The sequence below is a fragment of the Gymnoscopelus braueri genome, assembly GCF_963280865.1.
Source record: "Gymnoscopelus braueri genome assembly, chromosome: 6".
NCBI classification, from domain to species: Eukaryota; Metazoa; Chordata; class Actinopteri; order Myctophiformes; family Myctophidae; genus Gymnoscopelus; species Gymnoscopelus braueri.
In genome coordinates this window covers 29053621-29062542 of record NC_137607.1, presented here as the reverse complement: position 1 = coordinate 29062542, position 8922 = coordinate 29053621, and positions in this window count along the sequence as shown.

The window sequence follows — 8922 nt, the reverse complement described above, 5'->3', positions numbered from 1 at the left end:
TCACAGCGCTGCAGTGTGTTATGCAACACCACCCCAACTCTGGGATGGGATGAGGGGTTGGTATTGGGATAGCTACAAGGGTATAATTACGCATGCACGCACGCATACATGCATGCGTGCGTGCATGCGTGCGTGCGTGCGTGCATACGTGAATATGTAAAATACACAGAGACACAGAGGCTGCTGGAATGGAGAAGAGTGAGAAGAGAATCTGGGTCAGACTGATGCTCAGTCATATAGAGAAAGACCGAAAGGGAAGGATAAAGACATAGACATAGAGAGAGGCAGGGAGAAGGAGAGATGGCTTAGAAGAGGGGGGGGGTAGAGAGAGAGAGAGAGGGAGGGAGAGAGAGATGAGAGACATAGCAAGAGTCAGGAGAAGATAGGAAGGGGGGGGGGGACATTATGGCTAAAATCGAATAATTGAAAAAAAAAATGAGATCAGAAAAAGCCTTATGTTGAAAAGTACATTATGGTAAAGTCATCCAAAGTTCTTTTCACCTCATTACTGTCCAACCAAGTCTATCACTGGGGTTGATGAGTGGGGTCGACGGGTCGTCCAATTTTTAAAAGTCTATATATTTATTTTATACAGCTGGCCCCCAAAGCGAGGCCATGGACACATCTTTCATATAATCATCTCACATACTCATAAGGTTAATGTCTTCAGTGTTAAATGCGGCAGCATCCTTCAGACTCCTCCTCGTTTCCTTTGCTAAGATCTGGACATACTCTACTGTACCACCTAATTAACCTAAAATATATCTAAACCGATATTTAGAACCAATAACCGACGTAATCTGGCTTATGTAGGTTAATTGAATAATTGAGAAGCAGAGTATTTGTTGATATTTTTTATCCTTATATATTGATGAATGAAGATTTTTTAAATCAACTACATTTATTAGTTTGATTAACCACTTAACCCTGCAGGTGGCCTACCGATCTACTAGCTTACAACGCACTGCATCACGACTCGTTGTGAGCTTGTAGATATGCTATTTTCATTGTTTTTATATAGTAATTGAGGCAAAAGTTAGAAACAAGCGTGATATTGATTGAAACAGTTTGACTTTGAGGTAAAACATGCTGTAATTGTAAATTGTAACACATATTGGTGACTATCTTTTTAGAAAATGTATTTGATACCACAGAAAAGATTTCAAAACTATTACAGCTAATCAGTTGTTAAAATAAGGATAGAAAATTCTCATGGCCAATTGAACACGGTTTCCTGCACAAGTGCTGTAATGTTTACCTTTGAGCTAATAGAGCCAACCTGCATACTCGGGGGATAAATTTAATCTTGACCATCAGGTCAAAATTCGTGTCAGATCCTATGTCTAGGTGAGACATGACCTTTGACACAATAAATGTCTCAATAGAAGAGCAGGGAGAAATTACAACCCCCCCAATTGTATATAAGTTATATTGTATTAACATACTCTACCATGCAGATTGGACAAAATTACATTGTATTCATAAAATAATTGTTACATATTGAGGCTTTAAGTTTACAGAAACGTTAACTTATATAGTACCTACTTGGTTTTACCTTTTACAGTAGGTGTTTTCCTGGGCCTGGTCATGGAACCTTCTGCTGTACAATGGCAATTGTAAATTAAAGTGGGAAAACTACAAAATTGCAGATCTATGGCTTCTACAGTAAATTGAAACTGTAAACTTTCATTAAAGCTGCTCCAGTGCAGTTACACAGGGGTCAACAGTACAGCACTGGTGTTTAGTGGATGGTTCCCTTCCCAGGTGAGAATGCGTTTAGTCATCTAACACTCACTCCACTGTGACAACTTCCCTAGGCCACTGCCACACGTGTCCTTAATGGACGACATTGTACGTTCCAAGTCGCCTTGCTTGAATAAATTGGTTAAATAAGGGTGAAGCTGACAGGCGTGTTGCCAATAAGAGGGCCACCGCTGGCCTCTTGCTAGTACTGTAGGAAGTGGAACATCCCCTCTATGTACAGAGCCTTAGATCTGCATTACTTTGTTAGCTATCTATTCTGATCTATTATTTATGTCTGGACAAAATTCTGACATAACGAGAGAGCTGTCACTTCAATCATCATCGTCGTTTCTTAGACCTGCTGCGTCGCGTGTGTGATTATTATAGTCGACATGGAATACAGCAACATGTATGTGAAAACTAGAGCAGGCCTCACAGTCACCACAGGAGATACTGTATGTGTGTGTGCCTGTATGTATGTGTTTGTTTGTGCCTGTGTGTACGTATGTGTGTGTGTGTGTGTGTGTGTGTGTGTGTGTGTGTGTGTGTGTGTGTGTGTGTGTGTGTGTGCGTGTGCGTGCGTGCGTGCGTGCGTGCGTGCGTGCGTGTATGTGTAATTGTGTCAGAGCCTCGTTTGAACTGCGCCTATCAACATTCATACTTGTCGTATGCATGAAAGGATATGATAACATAAAATTCTAATCTTCTCTTTTTTTCCTTTTTGAAATGTTCAAAAGGGCATTGTGTGGGCATGTGCAAACGCATGCATTCACGCTTGCCTGCTCAAATGCATGCCTGTATGTATGACTTTAATATGTATGGCATACCACGCCGTGCATATTTATGCTACACAGTGTGAATAATACATTTAATATAACGCACCGGTAGTTGCTAGTGATTTAGCTGTAGCTGTTAAATATTTGTGTGATCTCACCCACACTTATCACAGAGATCTGTCAAGACTCCCGTCTGTGGCTGCCATATGGCAATCTACACCCCTCTGTATGCATGTGTGTACTGTATGTGCTTATGACATGCTTCTATTTATCTTATGTGAGTCCATGTCTACAATGTGGCTGTACGGTTGCCACAGTTAGAGCTGAAAATGCAGAAAAATTATAATAATAATTACGCTTAAACCCTATAATTTGGCCCCCTCCGCCTTTCCTTCTACGCTAATTCTCTTTGCAGAAAAAAGCTGATCTACATGCTCACAATGCATCGCGCTGTGATGTATTCTGAATTCGTGGGTCGGCTATTTTTGCTAAATGTTCGCCTATTATGACATGCACAGAAAAGGAATGCTAGGGTTCATGATGCCCTCACACTGCTGTCAATGAGGAACTGCCCTGCTGAATCAAATGCTATACCGGTAGTTCTGCTCTAGTGTGGAGAGAGAGTTGGCTCAGAATGGGGAAGGCAAGGCAAGGCAAGGCAACGCAATTTTATTTGTATAGCACATTTCAACAACAAGGCAACAATGTGCTTTACACAAAATACCAAACAAAGGAAACACAATAATACAATTATAAAATGACATTAGGATGCATAGAACAAAAGAAAAATCAATAGATACAGTTCAATAAGAGAGAGATCGAGTTGTTATAAATGAGAATTTTATTGAATGGAACATTTTAGGCAATTATTCAATAAACATTTTGGCGATTAGACTCCGTTAACATTTATCGTACATATGCAACGTACATATGTATAGGATATGCTTAATAGGGAGAACCCCCCCCGCACTTAAAGGGATATTTCACTTTCAAATAAAATAAACATTTAAAAAATATATTAAAAATAAATGAAAAAAGTAATGGAAAAATCACGGCCCCCTCATGCATTAGAGTGTCCTACTAATGTGTGAGGGGGCCGTGATTTTGCCATAACTTTTTTCATTTTTAAAAAATATTTATTTTTAATGTTTATTTTATTTGAAAGTGAAATATCCCTTTAAGTATGAGATATGTTTAATAGGGAGAATCCCCGGAGTCTAGACGCTGGTGGTGGCAGTGCGGAGACCCTCCTTCCTTCTTAACTCTAGGCGCTTGAGACGTGGTGGAGTTTGGGGATGGAGGTGGGTTGCTTGCTGCATGCTGGAAAGAGAATGACCAGTGCCAGAGGCAGTGATATTTAAAGGCGGAGTCCAACCGCCTGATTGGCTGACTGCAGATTGGCAGATTGGCTAGGAGTGGCTAGAAGTGCACACGCTTAGCTGTGAATAGCAACTCAGTGATCTTCTTTCTTGAATTTGCGCTTAGAGCTACATTTACAGTGCAGAGGAGAAAAGAAAAGAGAAAAAAGGAGACAAAAAAGAACTCAATCAAAGGCAGCAGCAAACAGAAAGGTCTTTAGTTGTGTTTTAAAAGAAATAAGAGTGGCCGCAGACCTGCAGTTTGTTCCAGATACATTATGTGGTCCAAGGTGTGTTTTGTTTGTGCTCCTCAACCTTGTTGCTACACAGACTACCATACAGCAGCGATTCTCAACCTGTGGGCTGGGGCCCACTGGTAGGCCATGAGGATATTGCAAGTGGGCCCCCAAATAATTGGCAAAACACTCATATTTTATTGATAATATAACATGGTATGTTTTCTTTGAAACCTTGATAATATCGTTTTCATTGTGATAAATAGGAAATTAAAGTACATTGATCCAAGCTGGAACACAATCGATTGATTGACCATTAAAATAACATGCTCTGAAAATGCACCCATGTGATCGGCCTATCGGCTAACAGGCGTGCTGCCAATAAGAGGGCCACCGCTGGCCTCTTGCTAGTACTGTAGGAACATCCTCTCTATGTAATGAGCCTTAGATCTGCAGTACTTTGTTAGCTATCTATTCTGATCTATTATTTATGTCTGGACAAATTCTGACATAACGAGAGAGCTGTCACTTCAATCATCATCGTCGCTTCTTAGACCTGCTGCGTCGCGTGTGTGTGATTATTATAGTTGACATGGAATACAGCAACATGTATGTGAAAACTAGAGCATGCCTCATTGCCTCACAGTCACCACAGGAGGTACTGTGTGCGTGTGTGTGTGTGTGTGTGTGCGTGTGCGTGTGCGTGTGCGTGTGCGTGTGCGTGTGCGTGTGCGTGCGTGTGCGTGTGTGCGTGCGCGCGCACGTGTGTGACTGTGCGTGTGTGTAATTTTGTCAGAGCCTCGTTTGAACTGCGCATATCAATATTCATACTTTGTCGTATGCATGAAAGGATATGATAACATCATTGAAACCTTGAAATTGTTGTTTTCATTGTGATAAATAGAAATTAAAGTAAATTGATCCAAGCCTGAACACAATCGATTGATTGATCATTAAAATATCATGCTCTGGAAATGCACCCATGTGATAATACGTAATAATTATTATTATTTCAACTACTAGCCTATAACCCTTTCAGGCTGTTAACAGATGTAACCCTTAGACAGGGCTTTACCAGAACTTGCTAAATACCCTCTGCCAACTGTTTAACTATCAACAAAAGAACACGCTCCTTGTGTGAGTTCTCAGTTTAAAAAATCAAGCCGATAAATTTACATGCAAATGACTTTTTCAGTAGAAAAAAAAGAAAGGAATGCATTAAAAGGCAAGTGTCACCTGTTCTGTGGGGCTTTGAAACTCTCCCCACGCAATTCAAACGGAGCATCATAGATTTTTCTTCTTTCTTCCTTTCCCCATTTCTCCTCCCCTCCCAACCTCCCTCCCTCTCTCTCTCTCTCACCCTCTCTGAGCTGCCTGAAGCTACTGTAGGGAACACTGTGTTTTCACCCCTGGTACAATGACAGCAGCTAACAAGGAGCTGTTGTAGCTAGTGGCGCCGTACCGCGCCCCCGCTCTCGACACCCGTGCATAGGGGAACTCCTGGGGTCATAGATGAATATTTAAAACGGCTTCCACATCAAATTAGACGTGACCTTGGAGTACACGCGCTCGTGTCTGATGAAGCCTAAAAGGGGCCTAATTTGCTTTCAAACGCCCCCCCATTTTTCCTCCTCCTCCTCTTCCCTCATATCTCATATACATGCCTAGAAGGGAAGGGCCTCCCCAGTACATGGAGAGTTACAGAAACATTCTGTCTCTCTGTGTGTGTGCGACGGGGAGAGAGTAAGATAAAAGCTTGGAGATAAGTGAAGTGATTAATGAAGTGTGCATCAAAGAGACCAGACTGTCTGTGAGCGCAGGCGAATGCACCTGTCCTACCTACACATATAGGCATATCATCTATGTAGGTATCAGTATAACTCCATTAGAGCTGCAACTATTGATTCTTTAGCGATTATTCTAGAGATTTTTTATGATTAATCGAATAATCGAGAATCAAAGTTTTCTGATATGCGTTTTTTATATATCAACAAATCAACGTGAAAAAGTTCTAATAGATTTTTTAGAACTAAACTACTAAATCTTTCTGTTAACCACTTAAGCCCCATTTTATAGTCTATCGTACCACAGTGTCGCACACAAACAGCAAAAATAGCTGATATACAAGCTCACAACGCCTCGCAACGCATTGTGAGCACGTAGATCTGCTATTTTCGCTATTTGAAACAAATGTGAGGGTAAAATTGTGAATTTAAAACTTTTCCTCCCAAAATGTATGATTAGTTTTTACAATAGACTAGTTTAATTAACGGTTGCACTCATAGAGCTATATATCTGAGTGCCCACTCATTTCAATGAAAGCTACTCACCCAGTGCATACTTCCCCGGAAGTACCGTACACTCTTTTTCCTTGTTTGGTCTTCAACTTAATGATAATAAATCAGGTGCACTAGGGTTTGAGGCCATAGAAGCGTGTGCATTAGTGTCCTTTATGCGCCAAGCTTGCAGTACCAGATTTGTCCACTTGGACATTCTTGCTTCAAATAGTCCCTCCTGAGGGCTTGGTTGCACCCCTAAACTCCAACGTAGGGGAGTGGCACTTAAATGCCTAATAAGTCGATGAGTGGTAGTGAGCCAGGATTAACTGGGCAAGTTTGGTTAAGTCAAGTTAACCACTGTTAACATTGGCATCCCTATTCTGGGGAAAATATTCAGCAAAAATAGCCAATCTACAAGCCCACAATGCTTTGTATTGCAACACATTGTAAGCTTGTATATCGGCTATTTTCTGTGAAGAGATTTGGTGTTGAAGAAAAAAGGAACAGACCTAATACAGAGCCCTGGGGGACAACTAGCCTATAGAGTTTACATGGTTAAGCCATAAATGTCTCCAAATGTTCTCTGTTCCAATTATTATTTTTTTAAATAGGTCTGTAAATCCTAAACCTATTTATATATAAATATGAAGTAGATTTCATGCTGTTCCTAACAGCATGAAATCAGGATATTTACAGTCACTACTATTTAATTAATTTAGACTCTTTTGTGTGAATTTTCTCCGGGGCAGTTTGTGAGAGGGTGCATGCTTGTTCTGCATGCACGGCACGCCAGCTAGTGTTGCGTGTCATTGGAGACATCGTGTCCTAAACACTTGAACTGCAGTATACACACAAACGAGATCAAAAGCTTTGTATACACACCGATGACCTCCCCACACAAACAAGGCCACCGCTGCCATTATGCAGGAGCAGCAGGCTGTAAAAAGCCACCAAGCAAGGAGATAGCATTGATTTGGGGGGTCTGATACAAGCTACCAAGTCAAAGATTGAATATCTGTTATCATTTGCGGCGTCCTCTGGCACTGCAGAGGTGAGAGTGTAGAAAGAGAACATTGATGTGTTCATATCAGTGGCCCCCCACCAGCCAGCACTATAAAATTGGATCAGTGTCCTGTGGGGAGAATGTTGTATTCTTATTATTAAGCTTTAACAACATTTTTTTCCAAATGAAGTTGGAGCCATACATTTTGTTTTACTTCACTCCACTAGGCACTGGTGCACCGTAGCCTCATGATTGACGAATCATTTGATCCAAGCTCTATGGGTGGGCTATTATGCCTGAATTATTCTTGGACACGCATCGTGTCACGCATGATGGAGCTTATACAATGCATCAAATGGTGACAAAACGCCTCACAGTATGACGCGTCGTAAGCTTGTAGATCTGTGCCAAGTTTTCTACTGTACGTATAAATCAAGCTTTCGATTTTGGATCAGAAACTCGGAATGGAGTCATCCATATTTTTGGCAAAAGGGGGCATTGGGAAATCTGGGCATTGGGGGAAAAAGGGCAGACTTAATCGCTTTTAGTCATTTTTTTTATAATTTTTGGATAAGTCAGAGTCTCTATCAGTACCTGTGCTGATAGTTACAGAGAAAATATTTCCATTTGTTTTGTCGATTTCTTCTCACATGTCTCTTTCTGCTCTTGTAACTAATTGGCCATTTTTGGTTGCAACTGGATAGAAGTAATTTATATTCAGTTCCTGACTGCAGTGGTTGTAGTACGAGAAAGCCTGGGAGCGAGGTTAATCCACAATCCATGTAAAGTATAGACATGAAACGGAACCCTGCAAGCAAAAACAATTTGATATGTTAGATACATTGCTGATGTTATGTTACTTAAACACACCTAAAACCAAAAACATTGATTCCATGCATGCAGCAGGGTCCTGGATCGATGGTATGGATCACTTGTTCAAAATATATATTTTACACAGCTCCAGCACTGTGTAGTCCCTGGCAATCCTGTGTGAAATGTGCTCTGCAGTCTGCACCCCCAACCATGTGGATTTGGTAAAGGATGAGGCAAATAACCAAAAAGAGACTTTTTATCATTGAGTCTTCTCTTTTGAGTGGCTGTGCATGTGTGCAATGAGTTGACTCATTGGCAGCCTGGGAGCCAGGTACTATATTTCCCATTCTACTGTATGGTTTTACATGCTTGCCGAAAATATTGTCAGTAGCTGAATCTGTTAAAAACAATTATATAATCATACCATACAATACCTTCAGCTTGTGTTGCCTTTTTTGTTGTTGTTGCAATAAACACACCCTCACCACTCACTATAGCTAATATTTTGCCTTCAACTTCAGTAGAGTTTTAACTTGATCTGGCGTACCTTAAACCACAGTTTTATTAAGGGTTTGAGGCCTATCAGGCTCGAAGCCTTATTGCATTCCTTGGCTTTCGTGTTCTTCCGCCGTTTTTGCAGTTCTGGCCTTACCGTGTGGTAACTTTTTACGAAACTCGGCAATATGGTAGAGGGCTATGCCAAACGGCCAAGGC